The sequence below is a fragment of the Balaenoptera borealis genome, assembly GCF_965194805.1.
Source record: "Balaenoptera borealis genome assembly, chromosome: 8".
In the NCBI taxonomy this organism is placed as follows: Eukaryota; Metazoa; Chordata; class Mammalia; order Artiodactyla; family Balaenopteridae; genus Balaenoptera; species Balaenoptera borealis.
In genome coordinates, this window is record NC_138865.1 from 70,143,121 (window position 1) to 70,166,513 (window position 23,393).

At 40.9% G+C, this 23,393-nt stretch overlaps 1 long non-coding RNA gene and 1 pseudogene across 2 annotated transcripts in view; one reads left to right on the plus strand and one right to left on the minus strand.

Annotated features, from left to right (window-relative positions):
- The window catches only part of LOC309634109, a 334,079-nt gene that overhangs the window by 74,662 nt on the left and 236,024 nt on the right, over positions 1-23,393 (minus strand). The window contains exon 3 of the long non-coding RNA XR_014247860.1: positions 1,446-1,613. This is a non-coding gene — a long non-coding RNA (uncharacterized lncRNA). The remainder of the gene's footprint in view (positions 1-1,445; positions 1,614-23,393) is intronic.
- On the plus strand, positions 16,154-21,182 carry LOC309633755 (importin subunit alpha-1 pseudogene; annotated as a pseudogene). The gene has a single exon. The product of its transcript is annotated as an importin subunit alpha-1 pseudogene (transcript).

Sequence of the window (23,393 nt, forward strand, 5' to 3'; positions counted from 1 at the left end):
CTCCAAATTTAAATGACTCTAAGCATTCTAAATGAAACAGACCAAACCCAACTCTGTGTAACATCATAAAGTGTTGCATCTGTAATTAGCATAGGTAAATACCTGGAATTTAACACTGGGTGTCTGGAATTCTTAAAAGATTCCAGGGAGGGACTTCCCTGGTGGCACAGTGGTTAAGAATCCACCTGCCAATGCAGGGGACACGGGTTTGAGCCCTGGTCTGGGAAGATCCCACATGCCAGAGCAACTAAGCCTGTGCACCACAACTACTGAGCCCTGTGCTCTAGAGCCCACGAGCCACAACTATTGAGCCCGTGTGCCACAACTACTGAAGCCCATGCACCTAGAGCCCGTGCTCTACAACAAGAGAAGCCACCGCAATGAGAAGCCCGTGCACCGCAACGAAGAGTAGCCCCCGCTCGCCGCAACTAGAGAAAGCCCACGTGCAGCAACGAAGACCCAATGCAGCCATAAATAAATAAATAAAAGATTCCATGGAATCTCATAATTTCTGAGCAGCATGTGAAGATAAATAGGGGATTCTTCATTTATTCATTTACTCATTTATTCAACAGATGTTTAGAGAGCACCTAGAATACGCTAGGCTTGTTAATAGATGCTTGGCATATAAAGATGAAGAGGATGTAGTCCCAGGGGACCTATGATCAAGCGGAGGAGGGAATTACAATGATAAGGGCTGAAGAGGGCAGCATGGGGAGTGTCCATTTAAGAAGCCTTCACAGAAGACAGGACATTTGAGCCTGGACTTGAAAGGTGAACAGGATTTTACGAAAAGAGGGATGGAGAAATTGGGGTGGAGAGGAAACCCTAGGCATAGAGGGAATAGGATGTAAAAGGCTTGAAGTTGAGCAATGATAACTTGATACTTAGAAGCTAAGCTTCTGGAATATATGGTGTGTTAGGCAGAAACAGAGCTGGGCAGATAAATTGGGGTTAGATTTTATGCCAAGCCAAGGAGTCTGGTTTTTATCTTCTGGGAAGCTTGCGTACAGAAGGGAGACAGGGGAGGTTTATAAGCAAGGGAGTGACATGACCAGAGCTGTTCTTCTTAATTTTTAAGATCACTTCTAGGAAATTCCCAAGAACCGTTAATGTTTACTCATCTCAAAGTTAGGGTTAATTGTATGAACTTGGGGAGTCTATGTTTTGAGGTTTTGCAGTTAACACACAGTTGACTGCTCTCCCTCTATTTGCCTATGACTATCTGATGTCTGAAACGTTGGGAAGCATAGAATAAACTTATTTTTAAACAGTATGTTAGCTGTATTTTTAAGGAATATGCACAATATTTTCCTTCAAACTCCAGACATCTTTTCAGGTGGAGCACCTCTACATTTAAAGCAATGGGGTTCAACTGTGGATTTGAAAAAAGTATAATAAATACAGTGTCCCAACTTGGATAATAAATGATATGGTCCCCTTACCTAGTCTGGGGCATCACAGGTCTGTGGCAGAGGGAAAGAAAACACGGTGGAGCTGGAGGATGGCTCTTACAGCTTCTGCTCAGATGCAGCACGTGTTACTTCTGTTCATATTTCATCAGTCAAAGCCAGCCACAAGCTTGCTGAGTCCTGACTTCAATACGCTTCCTCCTGAGAAAGACACTGAAAGTCACTCGGACAGCCACCTAAATACGGATAGACTGTACGCTGATGCAACGCATACATCGGTATCAACATCTAGATATAGATCGCAATTATTAAGAAAGGTCTTAATTAGTGTTTGAACAATGAAATCAGGACCAGTCATTTTCCATTTGCTCTTGGCTACATCGCATCAATTTGCTGGCCCTGCTCTGTATTTCAGAGTACTGATCCTTGTAAAATATGTCCCTCGGGCTTCATTGGTTTTGCTTAGGTTTGTTCAGTAGTAAGGTCTGGCTGGAGACTGGAGGATGTGAGGAGGGGAGAAGCGAGGGTATTTCTCCCGTCTCTTTCTCTGCTTCTGGCAGCATCCCTGGCCACTGCTGTGTCCCCTCCGGAGCTCCAGCAACCACCAGGCCACTCTTCCTGTTGGTCCCAGATGCCTACGGGCAGCCGTCACTTGTGGGCTCCCGTCTTTGTCCATCCAACCCCCGGGATGAGAGTGGCTTCTTACCGTTCCCAATTTCCAGTTGCCTCACTCTTTGCTCCTTTGTCTTTTTAAACACCTTCTGTCATATTAAATCCCCTCTATTGAATGAACCCTCCACTGGCGTGGGTTCTATTTGCCCGATTGGACGCTGTATAGTACAGGCTCCCTTTGGTTCTGCATATTATTTACCCTTCTCAAGCTTGTCTAGTAGGTAGAAACTTAAGTAATGTTTACTTTAAAAGTAAATTTAACAGGGCTAGCTGTAGATGTAGTTAATATGGTTAAACTCCTTTAAACCTCATATCCCAAGGCTAGACCCACAGTGGTTTTCTTTGGTTGTTGTTCTAGGCTCAACATCTGCAACGATATAGGTGTGTGGCACCAATGAATATCTTAACATTTAAAAAATAAATAAATAGTTTAAAATACTTACAGGTTATTATCCCCTTTAAAAATATAGTAGGGCATAACAAGGGCAGGGAATTCATCTGAGAGCAAACAAGCAAATGATTGGCCCAGGTTCCATCCCTCAAAAAACAAGATAAACGTGTGTGTGTGTATGTGATATTAAGCTATATATTTGCATGTAGATATTGGCGCTTACCTTACCATGCAGATATATATACATGCATACACATGGCATTTATAAATTCATATACATAGATATACATACAAGTGCAGATGATTTAACTATTTTTAAAGGACTATGGTCCTTTAGTAGTCTTTAAAGTGTTTATTTAAGTATAATGATCAGAGCCAAAGGATGATTCATTTAAAAGCTCCTATGTTGTGTATCGAATTTCTATTGATTGTTTTGATACAATAATGGAAGCAAATTTTAAATTTGGAATGGAGTAGATAGAGACACTGAAGGAAAAAGACTCGATGGCATCCAGACAGAAGAATTTTTTGCCAATAAGAAGGGAGTGAATGGGCAAGTGACAGCCTTGGAGACAGTGGAGTCACATGACGTTTCCCCTGAATTAACTAAGGGATTTGGCTTCAAGGTCTATGGGGGAGAGGAGCGGGAAGGGTTGGTTTCTAGGGAACAGTTTGCTCCTGCTGCCTCAGTCTGCTCCTGGTCTAAGTCACCAGCAGGCAAGGCTGCTGCTGGGGAGGTGTGGGTGATGGTCCAAAGGGACACCTGAGGGGCTTCTCTCCGGGGATTGTCAGCACTGGGCAGGCCAGGATCACATGAAGGAGAGCGGCAGCTGTTAGGGTTTTCTGAGTCAAAATGATGGCAGGTTCCTTTGAGGGACATGTGCTAAGGCAGAATCTAGCGGCATCGGGTCCCTGATGCGTCTTCCTGTGGACTTCAGAGATAGACTGGCCTGAATTCAAATCCCAGCTCAGCAACCTACCAGCTACATGAAGTTGAGCACATTATGCAATTTCTTGAGCCACAATCTCTGCCTTCATAAAAATGGATAGGAATATGTATATAAAATGTCTGGTTCATAAAAAGCACTCAGTGATGCATTATTTTTTATTATTGATAATAATAACTGTTATTCGTATTGCCGTGTTTGTAGAATGCTTGCAAACACTTGGGAATATAATTATACACCCCTGCTTTTCTGCAGTGGTAGAGGAATACTTTAATCCCATTTTCTCACGATACCGACTAAGAAATGGAAGCCCAAAGAAGGTAAATAACTTGCCCCAATTTACTCCTTACTTGCTCAGCTAGAGAAAAGTAAACACAGAACTGTAGCCCATTCCATGGCCCTTTCTTCTAAACCAAGATCAACAAACATTCCAGCTGGGTGTACCTCTCCCTGCTCACCCCCTTTACAGTGACTTTCCCAACAACGGTAGCAAAATCCATGAAGAATGGCATCACATCAGCACCAAATCTTTTTCCTTTCCCTCATTAGAGTCTAACTCCCTGCCTCTTTTCATCTCTTGTTTTCATACCAGTGCTTAATTCTTTTTCTCCCCTGAATCTTATTATCCACTCACCCTTCATTAAATTCTCTGATATACTGTGCCTATTAGTTTATTTTTTAAATCACTCAACAAACATGTACTGAGCACTTCTGACACTGGAGAATAATTGCTTAAGGAAATACCAGGGGCTCAAAACCTACGAAGGAAATGAATTTGTAAACAGAAATTGCAGTACCCGTGCTCAAGAAGGGGACAGAAGACCATGGGGGCCCCATGAACCTCCCACCAGCAGGAGGCAGTATAGCAAGATGGTCAATGGCACAGGCTCTGGAGTCGGAGGCACTGGATTTGAATCTCAGCTCCCTCCATCCATGTGTGCCTTTAGGGTAACTGTCTAGACTCAGAGGAGGAAGTGTATTTTCCTCCTTTGTAAAGTAGGAATAATCATAGTATCTGCCTCAGAGGGAGTGCGGGGAGGAACAAAAACTTTTAAGAATTAAATACTTAAAAATATTTACAAGCTGTCATCTCCCTTTAAATATACAGCTGATCAGAATAAGGACAGGAGATCCACCTGAGAGTACATAGTAAGCATTCCATCAAAGTGCTTTCTTGTTTCCATAAGAAGGAGAGTAAACAGAGATTTGAATCGTCATTGAATAGCCAGGGTTTAGGTTATTTATGAAAAAGGATCAGGATCTCTCCTCTTTCTGCAGCCAGAGCAAAAATTTCATAGTTCTGCTCCAAACCCAAATGATTATTGCGATCAAGAGAGGCTGAAGAACTGACCCTGAGGGTGGTTGATGATCGACTCTGTATGGAGGCTGGCCTGCCAGAGCTGATGGGCGAAGCTTGTGCAAATCCTGCATCTTACAACCTGTGTGGTCCAGCTGTGGGCTGAACAAAGAGAGGCATGTGTGATGTGAGAGCTTTGAATAGAGCCTGAGACTGCATGTTTCTCTGTGTGGGAAAATGGTTTACTCAGTGAATACTTGATTTCTTTCTAGCATCCTTTCCTACTAAGGAGCATAGGGCTGAAACCATGAGGATATTTCCCTGCCTTGCTGGCTCTATTTCTTGGGCAAGATGAGCTTATCATTTTCTATTCAGCTCCCAGCTAAGAGAGAAGTTCCACAGGCAAAAGCAAAAACACACTGACAAAAAAAATCATGATAGCCGGAAAAAAACACGAATGTCCTCTGCCCTGCTCCAGTGTTTGAAAAAAACGAACTTTCTGGAAAAGAGACATTGGATTAATTCTTCAACAGGCTGGCACACTTGCGGGTTTCAGCTAAGGGGAATCTGTAAACTCTGTTAATCTGTATGTATTCTATGGTCGTGTGTGTGTGTGTGTGTGTGTGTGTGTGTGTGTGTGTGTGTGTGTGTCGGTGGGGGACTGGTTTAAAGGCAATTGCTGTAGCTCAGACAGGGTGGGAACTCATTTTTGTTTGGAATCAAATGTATTCAGAGCTGGATCAAATGAAAAACTTTATTCAGCATTTTCTGAAAGAAGCCATGCAAGGTCTCCTGTCTCAGCATCTAGGACCACAAATGCCACTGAAGTCACATAGGCTGTGTACACGCACACATATATGTAATTTTTAATATTCCCCCCATGACCAGAATGGATTTCTTCCATTCAGTGGGAAGCCACAACATTTATTACATCTCTTTCTCAAATAAACCTCAAAGCTAGCATTTCGTCTTTCCTCATGTAATCATCATAAGGTAGAAAATGAAATTTTCCAAACCTAAAAGCATGTTGCTAAGAGCTCCAGGGCACTGCATGTCACTTCTTACTTTGATGTGTTCGTGGAAGGGGGTGGAGGATGGCAAAAAAACATGAGAAAGGAAAGAAAAGAGAAAGATGCCCTGCATCTTCCTTGGGATTTTCAGAAAGCTTTTTTTTTTTTTTTTTTTTTTAACTCTTTATGTAGTGACAAGATGGAGCTGATTAAAAGAAGACAAGGAAAGTCTTGGTGCCAGACCACTTCATTCCAGAAAGGCATGTAAGAACTCCTGTCAGAATCAGGGATGATTTCACAGCCCCTCTTGCATATTAATGAACTACAAGTAACCTCAGTTTAGTGGTGCAGATGCAACATTTCAGGAACCGTGCCAGGATTCAGCGATAAATGCCAGCTCCAGGGGAAATACATTTCATGATAGAATTAGGAGATCAGCCATCTGAGACGTCCACAGAAATCACCCGCTACCCTTCGAAATGCAAGGCGGTTTCTGGGGAGCAGGGCGCTGGTGGCGTGCTGGATGTGGGGTAGACGGGGTTATTTATCTGAATCTGGTTCCTGTACATTCGTTCCATCTTCAACTCTTCTGATGCTGCCTATGTCCTCAAACAACAAATCAATCCACCAGCCTCAAGGTCAAGTTCAGGTGAACTGATTAATTTTGCTGCCTATTTTTCTGGTGTGATTTTTAAAAAACTGCTTAAACCTCGAATCCTCTTGCTTTAGAAGCAAAGCATCTCTTTTCACCAAGCTCATCCTCCTGCCACTGCCTGTCAGGCGCTTTTCCTTCACGACTTCCTACAACCTGTGGTTTGCAGACAGAAGACACACTCCCAGCAATTCTATTCTCTCCCAGCGTTCCTCCAGAATTTGCTGGATTCTCAACCCCTTGCTCACTCATTCCCCTTTGCCCCGTACGCAGAGTACAACCGTCACTTCGTCTGTGCTCACCATCTGTTTCTAAAATTCCTCTGATACAGAAATCACATGACAGTTTGAGGTGCAGCCATCTCAATATTGCAAGGTTTCGCTTGGCAGGGTTTGGAAGCGATGGCTGCTGTATGGCTCTGCCTTATGAAACTGACCAGCTAACGTGGTGTGATAGCTAGCTAGCCCTCTAGAAGGACCTTCAAAAGCAGCCGCCGACTCTCTCAGATGTTTTTGTGAGACTGAAAATAGAGAATAAAGCTGCAGCCTTCATTTTCAGCTGAGACCCAGGCTCGACTGCAGCCAAGAAGAGAAAACACGGATGGAGCTGTGCTCTGTGCTGTCGCGTAAGGAAAGAGCATCGCCAGGTTTGACTCTGTTGCTCTCTAGGTCAATCCTTGCCACCAAAATGCCGCATATGAAAACACTGAGACTCAGCAGCTTAACACAATTATTCTTTCTTGCCCAGAGGCCCAGATCAGCTGGGGGTCGGCTGACCTTGCTTGGGCCTCCTCCCTGGGTTGGCCTCCAAGCTGCGGATTATGTCCAGGTCTGCTCCACGTGTCTGTCTTCCTCTTGGACCAGGGGACTACCTCTACCAGGTTTATGTTCGTATGGTGATGGCAGAGTGCAAGGGGATAGATCCAACTGCGCTTGGGTCATATCTGCTAACATTCCATTGGTCAAAGCAAGTCATGTGACCAAACTCGAAATCAAGGGCAAGGAAGGATAGTCACATGCTTAAGCCCAGGTTCAATGGGGATCAGAAAGTAGGCTTCTCCCATGGAGATAGGGAAGGGGTAAAAATAATTAAGTAATAACTTATGATCTACCACACTTATTGTGGTGGACAGATGGGTGCCCTTCCAAGTACCCATTTCTTCTTTTGGTAATGACTTTGATTTTCATACTGATATCTAATTTCTTAGTGGTTACACCTTTTGGAGAAACTGAGGCTCAGTCAGGTTCTACAGATTAGGTCTGTAGATCAGGCTTATGTTACCAGCATAATCTTGCCCCTGTCCACAATTATAGGTTTAACAATAAACTCATGATCCAATATGGACCATTTAGAATGGAGGATATATTTGCTAGGAGCTCCTGGAAAACAGGCTTTCTTCTTATGCTGTGGGAACTACTAGAAGATATGCTGTCGGCAGCGTGGTTACAGGCGGGCTTTTTGCAACTGCTGGGCTGTGATGATGAAGCTGGCACACAGAGGAGGATGTACGTGAGATAATTGCAGGAAAATCAGTCCATCCCCTAATCAATCCTAACCTGAAGCTCACACAATTTCAGGGTTTTTTAGTTAAGTCAGCTAATACATTACCTGATTATTTATTGAGTTTTCAAATCACTTGCAATTACACTGCTTCAGTGAATTCACTCTCTGGGTGACTTTGGGATACTGGGTGTGTGTGTGTGTGTGTGCCTGTGGGTGCACATGCGTGTGCGTGTGGGTGCACATGCGTGTGCGTCTGGCTTGTATGGTGTGATATTAATTCCTCTGGGCCTCGGGTTCCTGATCCACAATATGGAAATAATTGTTGTATACAATAATGTGATAGTGTATGTCAAGGCCCTTGTACACAGCAGGTAGAGCCATCTGCACATTTCTGCAGGTTGTTCCCCAGATAAGAGAACGAGGGGGCACTGAAGACAGAATCAATTCACCAAGCCCTGTGCCTATGGAGTTACCTCCAGCAAGAGAGGATGTCTTTTTCTAACTTTCCCCAAATCCATGGGTTAGCAGAGGCCCTGATAGAAGACATTTAACAAACATCAGTTCCTTATTTCCCCATCTGTAGTCATTACTTCTTTTGATAGTTAGAAAATAACAACTGAATTTTCCGTTGTTCAGCAATAGGATTCTTAAGGAATGTTGTAAAATTTTTATTGTTTCTGTCTTGAAAAGCAGTTGATTTCACCCCTATTCTGTGGTCACTTCTTTTCCCTATTCCTTTCCTGAAGCTCATTTCTTTTCCCCCCTCTGTTCCTTATTTCCTATCTTCTCCTGCTTTTCCACTAGCCTCCCCCTTCCGACCCCTTCCTTTCTTTCTTCTCCCCAGCCTCTGCCTGTTTTTGCCTCCCTCTCTTACTCTAGGAAATGACTTCTGAGGACATGGCCTCTGCAACCTCAGGGTCTTTTCATGTCAGAGCTGATAGGCATTCTCCAAGAGCAATACCTTGAGTGAGACATATCTGAACACTAATCCTGTTTCTATGACTTTGGACATACTAAGCTCTCTGGGCCTTGCTTTTCCCCTCAGTAGAATTGGTCTAATTCAGGGCCGGTGTGGAGGACTCAATGAAATAATATGTGTCAAACTTCTGAGCCTACATAATCAATCAATAAGCTGTAGCTTCTTCTCCTAGCTTCGCCAATTAAGGTCATAGCTATACATGCCAAGCCTGGAGTAGCCACCAAACATTCAGCATACAGCAGTCGCCTCTGACTTAAATAGAACAGCTGCTGATGCCATTATTTTCCTGCCTTAGCTTTCTTCCCTATAAACAAGTCTTCACCTAATTGTTTGAAGAGCTGAAACATCTCTTGTCCAAACATGGACAGAGAACATAGGGGTGAACACTCCAGTTCATGGCTACTGAGAGAATTCTGGGAACGCTTCCCACATGCCCTCAGGCAGATGGTTGGCCCACATATATTTCAACAACACAAATTAATGTAAAACATATTCATGTATGTATTAATTAATGCTAATGTATTCACAAGAGATTTGGATAACGGGCAGTCCATTTTGACACCTCCCTCCTAATCCATTCGCCCTAAAGAGACTAAATCTTGCTTAATTTTTGGCTCAAACAAGTAGATCTCCTGTGATTTGGGGTGCCTGTTCTCTTCACACTCCCTATGGCCACCTGCTGGCTATCGAAGAATTACTCTAATTGGTAAAAAAGCCTTCCATACTGTAATTAGATGAGAGGAGAGATGGGGTCTGTGCAAATACTAGACTAAATTAGCACCTGAGTATGAATGAATACGTGTCTCAGAGAAATATGATAAAAATAGGTGTAAGAGTAAATTAGTAGTATTTGAAGAAGAGGCTGAAAATGAAGGAGTAGTCACTTGGGATGGGAGGGGGGCCCAGAAAGGGAAGGGGAATCCAGGGGTGAAAAAGGCAAGCACGAAGACATTAGAAAATTGCCCAGAGTCAGATCTTTGTATCTTGAAACAGAAGCTGTGTTCTGAGGAATTTTTTTTTCATGGAGTAGCATGACACAATTTAGGCAAGGTTGAATTTTAAGGGTGATTTTGTCACTGCTGTTTTTTTAAAACTGAGTTGCCTTCAGTAGAGGAGGATTTTCCTTAGGGAATTATCTAATGGTAAAGCTTGAATATAGAGTTTAGAGACTAATAAAGTCTCTGCCTTCCAAAAGTTTATAGTCAAATTTGGATAACTATGGAACGAGATAAGACAAATATCAAAGGCAAATGTATCTAACATCCTGCTTTCTTTTGACCCTCCCCTTCTGCTGGCCTCATGTCTGAGGGATACGCAGGTCTTTGGGAATTGGGTTGTCAGACCTTCTGTTACTGGGAGGTATACAGTTAAATAGGAAGACCATCCTGAACCTGGAGGAGTTAACACTCTGCTTTCTTCCTCCCTATTGTCACTTCTCTGTTCAAACTGGAAGATTTTCACTCTAGAAACAAAATGCATAACCCACGATGAAAGACAAATCATTAAAACGGGATGAAGAAGAATATAGGCCAAATCTGGAATGGATACCAATGAGAAAAGCAAAATAATCCCTTCCATTTTCCTGTGCTGGGCAGTTTTCAAAGCCCTTTCAGAAGCATCATCACAACCACCCTGTGGAGACTTCAAGGTGAGTGGTAGAGTCCAGGTTGACATTCAGATGGGTTTCTGCTTCTGTAAAGTAAGGAGCTTTGAGAAAGTGGTTATTGTGACAGCACCTCCACGATGGTCTCCGTATCACCCACCTCCCAGTATTCATGCCCTTGGGTAATTCCTCCCCTTGAATATGGGCAGGATCTAGTGACTCTTAAAGACTAGACCATGGCAGAAGTGATGGGATATAACTTATGAGATTAGGTCATAAAAAGACTATGGCTTCTGTCTTAGGAACTCTCTCTCTCATCCTCTCTCCCTCTTGGATATTTTCACTCTGGGGAAAGAAAGCAGACCTTTTAGTGAAGAACTGATGTCTCTGGTCAAGAGCCAGAGAGGATGGGAGGCTGGGCAATATCCATGTGAGAGAGCTTGGAGGCAGATCTCCCCCCAGGTGAGCCTGAGGTGACTGCATCCCTGGCCATCCACGTGACTGCATCCTGTGATACCCTGAGCCAGAGGCATGAGCCAGAGGCATGCACCTGAGCTACTCCAGGATTCCTGACCCACAGAAACTGTGAGATAATAAACATTTGTGGTTCTCAGTTGCTGAGCCTTGTGGTAATTTGTTACGCAGCTATGTATAATTAATATAATTGCCTTTTGTCTTTATAAACTATGCTTTATTTTTTTTTTGCTTATTATTAAATCCTGAGATATGCTTATTATTAAAACAGAAAAATAAAGATATGCTTATTATTAAAACAGAAAAATAAAGAAAACCAAAAATACTCAGGAGTGGTAACCAAGAGTTTATCAATACTCTCCACAGAGTAGCCAGAGTGAACCATTTAAAATGTGAATCATATCAATCAATCCCCTGTCCAAAACCATCCAATGGCATCCCATTCCATTGGAATATAATCTAAGGTTCCTACAGTGGCCTCCAAGGCCAATAGGACGCCCCTGCTATCCCTCTGATCACACGGTGTTGCTCTTTCCCTCATTCACTGAGCTCTAGCAAGCCTGGCCTCTTGATACATATCAAGTCTGTCCTGCATACTCTTGCTTTGTTTTGTTGGGTTTTTTTTTTTTGACAATTAGAAATTGTATATATTTAAGGTATACAATGTGATTTTTTGATATACATATACATTGTGAAATGCTTACCAAATCAAACTAATTAACATATACACCACCTCCCGTAGTTACTGTGTGTGTGTGTGTGTGTGTGTGTGTGTGTGTGTGTGTGTGTGGTGAGAACACCTGAGATCTACTGTCTTAGCAAACTTCAAGTATACAATATATTATTATTAACCGTAGTCACCATGCTCTATATTAGATCTCCAGAACTGATTAACCTTGTAACTAAAAGTTTATGCCCTCTGGTCAATATGTCTCCTTTTCCCCCATTCCCCCCAGCCTCTGACAACTACCATTCTACTCTCTGTTACTATGAGTTTGTTTTACATTTCACATATAAGTAAGATCATATGATATTTGTCTTTCTGTGGCTTATTTCACTTAGCATAATGTCCTCCAGGTTCAAATATCCATGTTGTTGCAAATAGCTGATAAGGGGTTAATATCCCAAATATATAAGAAATTCATACAACTCAATAGCAAAAAACCCACAAAAAACAAATAACCCAAATAACTAGATTAAAAAAATGGGCAAAGGACTTGTATAGACATTTTTTCAAAGAGGACATACAAATGGTTAACAGTATATGAAAAGATGCTCAACATCACTAATTATCAGGGAAACACAAATCAAGATCATAATGAGATAATAATTGTTGGTGAGGATGTAGAGAAAAGGGAACCCTTGTGCACTATTGGTGGAAATGTAAATTGGTGCAGCCACTATGAAAAACAGTATGGAGGTTCCTCAAAAAATTAAAAGTAGAACTACAATATGATCCAGTAATCTCACTTCTAGGTATATATCCAAGGGAAATAAAATCACTATCTCAAAGAGATATCTGTGCTCTCTCGTTTATTGTAGCATTATTCACAGTAGATGAGATATGGAAGCAATCATATATGTAAATGAATAGACAAAATGTGATATATACTGGGTGTGTTTACTTTATTCTTGTATTTGTGTTTTTTAGAAACATGAATAATCAATAAGTGGCTTAAGTTTTGCAATAATAGCATTCGATACTCTTATTTTATATCTATCTATCTACCTATGTATCTATCTACATATATATAAACATATATATATATAATATATATATATAATTAAGCCTTAAAAAAGAAGGAAATCCTTCCATTTGCCACATGTCTCAAGTGCTCTTGCTCCAGGGTCATGTGCTTACTGTTTTCTTTGCTGAACTGTTCTTCCCCCAGATGGTCACATGGCCTACCTCCTCATCACATTCATCTCTCACATGTGGCCTCCTTAGGTCCCTGTTTAAATCTTACTTCACAGAGACACTTTCCCTGGATACCCCGTCTAAAATAGCTCCCTTCACCTACTCTCTTCATGCTTTACCCCTCCTCATAGCATTCTGTCATGTTATTTCCTGTTACTTTTTGTGTTATTGTCTGTCTCTCTCCCACTAGAGTGTTGGTTCTCTAGATGCAGGGATTTTGTTTTGTTCACTGCTGTTTCATCAGTCCAATAAATATTTGTTGAATGAAATTTATGAATGCTATATTGATTGTATTTCCTTTCATTCTTTACTCTCTCTTTTTCTCCCTCTACAAAGGTTTTCAGATTTTTAGATAGTTTAGTTCTACAAGCAGAAAATAAAACATATTTTAGAAAGATAAAACTACAGTTTTCAGATTTTTAGAATTCTTAGAACACAATTTCTATACAGTATTTTATCACAGGGACAGAAATTCCTGAACACATAGGGATGGCATAAAAAACCCAGCTAAGCTTTCTGAGCTTCAGTGCCCTCATCTTGAATACGGAGATGCCTCAAACACATGAAATAAGACAGGGAACTCACTTTGCACAGGGGCACACAGTGAGAAATCAATAAATGGGAAAGAAACAGGGATCTCATATCAGGAGTTTCAGGGAGTATTGTAAATAACAAAGATATTTATTGTAGGTTTCTTTGGAAGAGTGTTTACAAAAAGAAACACACATGGCCAAGTTCTTCTTTGCCCATTCATCTCCTCATATCTTCTGTCCCCCCTTTTGGTCCCATATAGTCCCCTCACTGGTATAATATTTTTTCTCCTTCCTTTCTTTCAATGTAAATCAAGCTATTTCCTCCACAACTTTAGATGTAGGGCTCCCACCCTCAACTCAGTAATTCATTCTGGTGAAAAATATTTGAGGACTGGGGAGGGAGAACAGGAAGGAAAGACTTTAGCAGAATTTTCCTGGGATTCAGGCAGGGTTTTTGAAGTAGGAGACAGAAAAAGACACTGAAAGCACACGTTAGTATATATATATATTTTTTCTATCATACATTCATTATAATGTATTTAACTATTCCTAATTATTAGACACTCAGTTTCAGAGCTTTTGCTATTCTAAATATTGCTGTGCTGAACATCTTTGTATGTTCCTTACTTTTCTAGGATGGTGTATTAGTTGGGGTTCAGAAAGGAAAAAGAAGGCACACTTAAATGGGGCAACTGAGGACTATTTAAAAATGTGTGAGCAGCATTAAAGCATCAAGAGCTGGTGAACAGCTGGGAGCTGTCACCACCCCAGGTCCAAAGGGGCAAAAAGAGCGAGCAGTAACTGGAACTGAGAGACAGAAGTGGAGCTGAAGCTGTGGAGGTGGCTGGAGTTGTAGGAGATGGCCTCCCAAGATGAGCTGTGGCCTGCACTAGAGGAATTCAGCCACTCCTAACATGTGGCCTTGCCAGGGAAATATATGCTCCCACCTTTCTCTCTTCCCATTCTCTGATCTCCTACTGGAGATTTCCATTGGCTGAATCCAAGTAGAAGTCAGAACACTAGGGAGCCCATGATGCAGAAAGGAAGAAGGGTGGAGAATAGATCTGGAGGACCTAGTGGAGAATATCCATGAGAGAAGGACCTCTAGAAGTGCAATTTCTAGGTCAAAGGGTAAATTAGGTTTAACATGTTTAACATATATTGCCTTAGATTTTTAAAAAAATACAATCTTACTTTCTATTATAGAGGCATCTATATGTTTACCAAAATCTATTTCCTAGTCCCTCTGGAACAAAAAATAGCCTATGTTTCCCAGCCTGCCTTGCAGGTAGGTGTAGCCATGTGACTGACTTCTGGTCAAGAGGTTATAGATGGACGTGATAGATGCCCCTTCCAGATCTAAATCATAAAAACTTCCTATGGGCAATCCTTCAGCCTCCTTTTCCTTCTTGTCCATTTAAATAAAAAGATAACCATGGTGACCTTGGCTATCATCTGTTGAAGATGGTAGAGCTACAATATGGCAGATGCTTGGGTCTTGCTGTTTAGAGGAGGGCTACTGGAGACATGCACTGAGACCTTAGTGAGCCTAAACTTGTATGTTGCTATGTCACTGTAGCAGACACTTCTGCTACCATATGCCACAGTCTTGCATCTCCTCGGCCCACCTGTGATTTCTATTGCTGCTGAGGTAAAGAGTTCTATAAAAACTCGGACAGGCTTTGTGTTGATTGTATCCCACCTCAAATATACACTGAGCATCTTTCTATATTTTGTCCAGGGGACTTCTCTGCCCCTGCAGGAATCTACTTGGCCTGCATGCAAGCAAATGTATCATGGATAAGCAAGAGTATTAACATCCCCAGGAGCAACCCTCAAACAATGCGGACAGGAGTGGGTCAATAAATGCTCCAGTTTCCACCCTTCAGAAAGACAGTTCTAGGAGGCATTCAGTACACAATTCCTGCAGAACTGAGCCCACAGTAGTGGCCTTGATAACACATTTCATAGTGTGCTTTCCTTCTTCCCTGTCTCTCCTTATTCCTTCACTTTTGTCTCCTGGGATCACTTTCCAAATAAACTACCAGGACTCAGGTCCTTGATGCCTTCTGCTTTTGAAAGAACCCAAATTAAGACAGACATTGATAGTTCTGTGTTTATCTATTATAACTCCTAGAATTATTGTAAGAAATAACGTAAGTAGTATCATTAAGCAGGATGCTGTCATAATAACATTTAAAACATGGGCATTGATATAGAGGTCAGGGAAGAGCAGTGAGGAAACTGATATTGGAGGCTGGAAAAAAAAGACATATTATGCAGTGACAAAACACTGGGTAAAACTGTTGTCTGTGATGACTTGGAAGAACACACTGTGTGTTACTGAGACTGTAGCTTGAAGGGAAGTGGTTGTCAGAAATCAGTGTAATGGAATATGTTGGCTTTTATTTTCTACTTTTAGCAAATTATTACAAAAAAAAGATAACCATGGGTGAATGGATAAACAAACTATGGTATATATATATATATATACACAATGGAATATTATTCAGCCTTAAAAAGGAAGGAAATTCTGGTACATGCTACAACGTGGATGGACCTTGAAGACATTATGCTAAGTGAAATAAGCCAGTTACAAAAAGACCAAATATGTAAGAAAGGATTCCACATAGATGAGATACCTAAAGTTGTCAAATTCATAGAGACAGAAAGTAAATGGTGGTTGTCAAGGGCTGGGCCAAGGGAGAATGGGGAGTTAGTGTTTAATAGGTACAGAGCTTTAGCTGGGGAGGATTAAAAGAGTTCTGTGGATGGATGACGATGATGTTTGTACAACAATGTAAATGAAATTCATGCCACTGAATGGTACATTTACAAATGGATAAGACGGTAACTTTTGTTGTAAATATCTTTACTACAATAAAAAAGGAGATAACCTCAGAACGGAATTGACCAGTTTTCACACAGGATAAAAGGGATTAGAGAGTCCAGATATTTGGGACACCAAAGGTTGGAAAAGCTGTTGCTTCTAGACCCCAAATAGTAAGAGATAAGCATGGAAAAGGATTTATGCAACAAAGGTCCAATAAAACTCAGCCCTGTGGCAAAGTTCAGATTGAGGGCTTGGCCTTCTCACATGTACCATAATTCTAGACAGCTTTGAGAAAGTCATCACTGAAATCAGAGAGGAAGAGGGGGGTGGTGATAAAGCAAAGAAATAAATCAGGTCTGAAAGTCATGATTAGGAGAGAATTTTGGGTGTGGTTACTGGTACATGAAACTGAATGGAAGCAAATAGATCAGAAGCTGACTATGTGTCTTAGGGTACGGTGATTGCCAATGAAACCACAAACCTGGACTGAAAATCCCTTTAACTATGTGAGGCTTAAAACAACCTTCAGGCATCCACATTTATATCAGCTTGAAGTGTGCAGTGAAAACTGTACAGCCCTGAAGGAGCGTTTTTTCCTCAATAGCGACTTTGAAAATGGACAATAAAGAATTCTCAGAAGGCAGAACCAGAAGCCAGGAGCAATGTGTAAGAGAGCTGCTCCCAGAGAGCAGAATCAGTGCTATTTGTTCCCATTCCTACATTGTCTCCATGGGGATACTGATTGTTTTCATCCTCTCCCTGTCCCACCGTTGAGTGGGTGTGTTGGGATGAGATGAAGGAGAAAATGATTTGTCTTTTTAATTCAAAGCCTGCTGGACCACAAGGAGTCACATCTAGACGGATGGCATGGACTGTGTGTATTCTGGAGACGCAGAGCTTTGAAACGGGTACAGCGGCTGGTTGGGACTTTTGAGTTGTTTCTCAAAGGTGTTGCTGGGGAGGAACAAGTGTGTTCTTTGTGTGAGAATGAGAGTCAAATGGAAGAGCTGAGTGTGGCCAAGACTTTGATGTGTTCACCATCACTTGTTTTCCTTCATACTGGGTACACAACTAGACTACATTTCTCAGCTTCCCTTGAATCTAGATGTGGCTAAGTGACAGAGATCTGACCAATGAGGATGTAGGAAAAGCTGATGTATGTGACTTCCAGGCATGGCCCATACAATCCCCCCAGGGGGTCATCTTTTCTCTTTCTGGAATGCAGGAATGGGTACATCTCCTAGGAAAAACTTGGGATTCACTTGTTGAAGATGGCAGAGCCACAAAATGGAGAGTGTCTGGGTCTCTGAACCACACTTGAAAAAAATGTACCCCATCAGGAACAACTTTACTAGACTGTGATAAGAGCAAGAAATAACTTTTTTTGTGAGAGCCACTGATTTTACTTTTTCCTGTACCAGGGACTAGATTTACCTCTACTGACATACTACTATAAAGATAATATATGCTTGAATATAGATGATTTGGTGAAGTCAGAAAGTAAAAGAAAATAAAAACTCTGTTTTTCCACTCCCCAGAGTTAACCACTTTTAATATTTTAGTGTGTTTTCTTACTGACATTTTTTTCTATGCATTTATTTTTGCATAAAAACATTCATACGTCTTAGGTGGAAATATTATGAAGAGAGTTTTGGTGGTAGAAAGTATTTCCCAATCTGGATCTCTAATTGCTCAGGTTATTCAACATATGTTTTAAAAATGTAAACTCCATAGTTGATTAAAATCATTACCAATAAAAATGAACTTGAAGAGATTTTTCTTATCTTACTGATATTCATACATGCTATGAAGCAAAGAATTGTCTGTTATTTTCACCATTTCACACTCAGCGAGTAACACAGTGACAGGCAAATAGAGGCACTAAATAACTATCTGTTGAGTAAACTGACATATGAATGAATGGATGAATGAATGAATGAGCACAATTCTGCTTTAGTACAACAGGAAAAAAGTTGTTCATTAATCATCCTGGCAGTGTCTAAAGTATGTAAATAACTTACCCATTTTAGATGGGTTGTACCAGTTGTTTTAAAGATACATCAAAGATGCTAAGATATGCCCTTTGAAGGGTGGAAGGAAGAATATGGCTAATGAAAATATTTCTTCTTCCTACCACACCGTCCTCGGGCTGACCGTGGTGGACCTCTTGAGCACAGTCGATCCGCAGCCTCTGCGCCCCGCACCGCCTCCTGTGGAAGCTTGAGCCAGCTGTGTAGCTTTCTCCCTTTGTCTCATAACCATGTCCACCAATGAGAATGCTAATTCACCAGCTGCCCGCCTTAACAGGTTCAAGAACAAGGGGAAAGACGGTACAGAAATGAGGCGGCGCCGAACAGAAGTTAATGTGGAGCTCAGGAAAGCTAAGAAGGGTGACCAGATGCTGAAAAGGAGAAATGTCAGCTCTTTTCCAGATGATGCTGCTTTTCCACTGCAGGAAAACCGCAACAACCAGGGCACTTAAATTGGTCTGTTGATGACATTGTCAAAGGCACAAATAGCAACAATTTGGAAATCCAGCTCCAAGCTACTCAGGCTGCTAGGAAACTGCTTTCCGGGGAAAAACAGCCCCCTATCGACAGCATAATCCGGGCTGGTTTGATTCCAAAATTTGTGTCCTTCTTGGGCAGAACTGATTGTAGTCCCATTCAGTTTGAATCTGCTTGGGCCCTCACTTACATTGCTTCCAGGACATCAGAACAGACCAAGGCTGTGGTAGATGGAGGTGCTATCCCAGCATTCATTTCTCTGTTGGCATCTCCCCACACTCACATCAGTGAACAAGCTGTATGGGCTCTAGGAAACATTGCAGGTGATGGCTCAGTTTTCCGAGACTTGGTTATCAAGTATGGTGCAGTTGACCCGCTGTTGGCACTTTTGGCGGTTCCTGATTTGTCACCTTTAGCATGTGGTTACTTACATAATCTTACCTGGACACTTTCAAATCTTTGTCGCAACAAGAATCCTGCACCCCCCCTTAGATGCTGTTGAGCAAATTCTTCCTACTTTAGTTCATCTCCTGCATCACGATGATCCAGAAGTTTTAGCTGATACCTGCTGGGCTATTTCCTACCTTACTGATGGTCCAAATGAATGGATTGAAATGGTTGTGAAAACGGGGGTTGTACCCCAACTTGTGAAGCTTTTAGGAGCTACTGAATTGCCAATTGTGACTCCCGCGCTAAGAGCCATAGGGAATATTGTCACTGGGACAGATGAACAGACTCAGGTTGTAATAGATGCAGGAGCACTTGCCATCTTTCCCAGCCTGCTAACAAACTCCAAAACTAACATTCAGAAGGAAGCTACGCGGACAATGTAAAACATCACAGCTGGCCGCCAGAACCAGGTACAGCAAGTTGTAAATCATGGATTAGTCCCATTCCTTGTTGATGTTCTCTCTAAGGCCGACTTTAAGACACAAAAGGAAGCTGTATGGGCTGTGACCAACTACACAAGTGGCGGAACAGTTGAGCAGATCGCATACCTTGTTCACTGTGGCATAATAGAACCGTTGATGAACCTCCTAACTGCGAAAGACACTAAAATTATTCTGGTTATTCTGGATGCCATCTCAAGTATCTTTCAGGCTGCTGAGAAACTAAGTGAAACTGAGAAACTTAGTATAATGATTGAAGAATGTGGAGGTTTGGACAAAATTGAAGCTCTACAAAACCATGAAAATGAGTCTGTGTACAAAGTTTCATTAAACTTGATTGAGAAGTATTTCTCTGTGGAGGAAGAGGAAGATCAAAATGTTGTACCAGAAACTACCTCTGAAGGGTTTACATTCCAAGTTCAGGATGGCACTGCTGGGACCTTCAACTTTTAGATTGTACATCTGAGGCATAAAGTTGTTTGTTGTGTACTATGTTTGGTAGAAGTTTGTCTTACTGTTTCTCTACTAAGAATTCTTTACACGTGGTTTGTTATTGTAGCACTTTTTACAAAGAAACTATACTTGAACAGTTCCAAACTGTACATACTGTATGAAGCTTCTCCTCTCAATGGGTTTCTTATTTCTATGTGGAATTTCATATCTTGCAGTGTCCTGTAAATAAAGATTAAATTCCAAAAAAAAAAAAAATTTCTTCTTCCTTAAGAAAAGAGCGGAAGTAGAAATAAAGAACAGTAGAATACAGGCCACATCCTTGCCCCAGACTGTAGTATCCACCTGACAATATATTAATATAATTTAAATGGATCTTGAGTTTATAGGCTAAACAGAAAGGTATGACCTTCAAGTCTTTTTATAACTTGAATTCTCCATTCTAGAATTCCTAATATGACTTCATTTCTCCATTAAGTAGCATGCATACTAAAGTAATTTTTTTTTTAAAGGAAGGCCCTTTTAAATCTGAGGACTTTTTCTCTTTAAAGACAGACTATTTGGGAAAAATTCTTAGGTCACAACTTTCCAAAACCGTAGATACCGCTCCCATGAATTACTGCATATAACATTTCAGAGAAATTTTAGGTCAACCTGATAGCTTTCTCCTTTGATGATTCTTTTTGTTAATTTCCCTTATACTTAAAGGGTTTTTCTTCCCTATATGGTTAAAATTCAAAATTTTTGCCAGAGTTTGTCTAAGTGTGTTTGCCAGTTTTCATCAAATGTGACATGGTGACTCTTTCAGTTTGTTCATTTGTCTTTTTCAATTCAGGTAGGTTCTTTAATTATCTTAATCACAGACTGCTTGTGTGTGGCTGCCTCGCTCCAGGGGCCTCCTAAAACCAGAGACTATGTCTGAGCCATATGTATATCTTCAGCCTTTGGCACAGCAGTGATGGGTGATTGAAGTAATGAAGATTAGAGTTACCTGGGAAAATCTCTAGTAAAGGAAGTATCCATGCATTGATAGAATGACATTTTACTGCGTTTGACTTCCACATGATTTCATGGATCTACATGGACCACAATGATTGTGAAACTTTGGCCAGGTGATGGGATATTAGTAACTGTGATGCCAGCAAAAACCTGAAGAGCATTTGTACATTGATGCTTGCTCTCTTCAGATGCCTAGGGAACCCTGAGACTGCCCTGTGAAGATGGTAAGCTAGAAGCCCACTAGAAGATGCAGAGCCACATGGAGCAATGATGAGCTAACTCAACTTAGGTGTCACCCCTCCCCCTCTAGACCCACTAGGTTACCTACAGCCAGACATCTGAGTGAGATCATTTTTGACCATCCAGCTTCAAACAAACTCAACCAGGCCAGAAATACTTCTCACTGACCCACAAAACTGCAAGAGAAATCCAAATATTTGTTGTTTCAGGCCACTGACTTCCAGGGTAATTTGTTATGCAGCAAAAGCTAATTGATACAGGAAACCACTGAATTATTCTAATTAGGAGGATGACATTAACTGATTTATATTTTAAAAGGATAACTCTGGATAATATATTCTTGGGAAGTGGGTCCAAGAATGGAAACAGCAGTTAGGAGGCTATTGCAATAATCCAGTTGAGCGATTTAGTGGGTCTGTTCCAGGGTGACAGCAGATCTCTCTCAGGGGAGAGAACTGAATACATTTAAAACATAGTTTGAGGAAGAATTGGTTTTGAGGAATTGTTTTGTTCAGAGAGAAAAATGGTAAAAAATACCCTGCAATAAGAACTAGACTCATACTTCTCAAGAGGTGTACATGATTCTAGAAGACAATGGAGCAATGCCTACCAATTTTAAATGAAAACAATTTTGAACCTAGAATTTTGTACTTAACCAAACTGTCAATCAAACGTGAAGACAAAATCCAAGCATTTTCTGACACGCAGAGACTCAGAATGTTGGCCTTTCAGGCATACTTTCTGAGGAATTCATTGAGAAATTACAAGTTTTTATACCAAAACATGGAAGATGTAAGCCATAAACTAATCCAAAGTCTGCTCCAGATATTGTTTGTTGGCTCTCAGCTACACACTGATTTTCTGTACTCGCCTGTGTATTTCTGGGCCTGAGAGCCTGAAAACTACCTTTTTGAGACTCCATTGTTAGCTGGGTTCTAATTTATTTTATCCTGTGGGAGAATTTTGAATGCAATTAGAAGATAGGAGGAAGGTAGAAGACCTTGTGATTCTGGCAGTGGCTTCAGTAGCTTTAACACAACTGCACAAGCCATGTTGGTAGAACTTCCAACAGCATCTGCAGAGCATATGTTCCTAGAGCATCAAGGTATTGGAGGCTATGGGCTTCTTCTCAGTGGTAGAGGGAAGTGTGGGCTCGGGTGTTTCTGCAAGGGTGGTGGTGTTTACTGCAGTTACTGTCTCTGGGTAATACCACCTTCTTCCTCTTACTCCTTCTGTCCTTCCAACACTTTAGTAATGAATTACCTCAAGAGGAAATTCATTCCTCCCTGATTTAATTATCTAGAGTGGTTTCTGGTTTTCTTGGCCTGGGAACTGAATGATAGAGTCCAATGAAATGAAATCATAGTCTGAAAGACATTTTAATAGGCCCTGAAAGCAATCGATCTGTTTTATATAGGAAGTCAACAAGCTCTGAGTACCTTCAAGAAAAAGAATGGAGTCATTTCTAAGCATTAGAAATGAAAGTTTAAGGAATATGATAAAGAAACCATGTATTTCTTCTCTGAAAAAGAAAATATGATTACTAACTCCAGAAAAAACAAAAGTCTAATAGGAAAGTCATGATGAAAATATAAAGCAAACTAAAATGTAACATGATTTTGAGATTTTGAGGCAGTATAAGAGATTTCATTTGACCTAGATTCTAGGATCATTCTTCTTTGTATGGTACAGTGGGCATTTCCTTAGACTCACATAGAAAGGAAATGTAATCCTAGAATATACTTGGCTCTACGTGAGCAAATAATAAACAACATTGTTTGTTCATTTCCTCTCTAAAACTCCACTAAAAACATGAAAGACATATATAATTATGGTTATAGAACATAATATAAATGTAAGGATCTGAGGACAGAAATTAGTGTTTGGAAGGATAGAGATTTGGGCAGGGACATTCTCATTTTATATGTAGAGGGTCAAGAAAAACTGTAGAACATTGATGAAATAAGATATGAGATGTCCTAATATATCATTTAATGCTACAAAATACTAGTAGAATAATAGTAAAAATACTATAAAATTTTGAAATATAAAAAGGGTAGTTGAAGTGAGCTAAATCCTTATC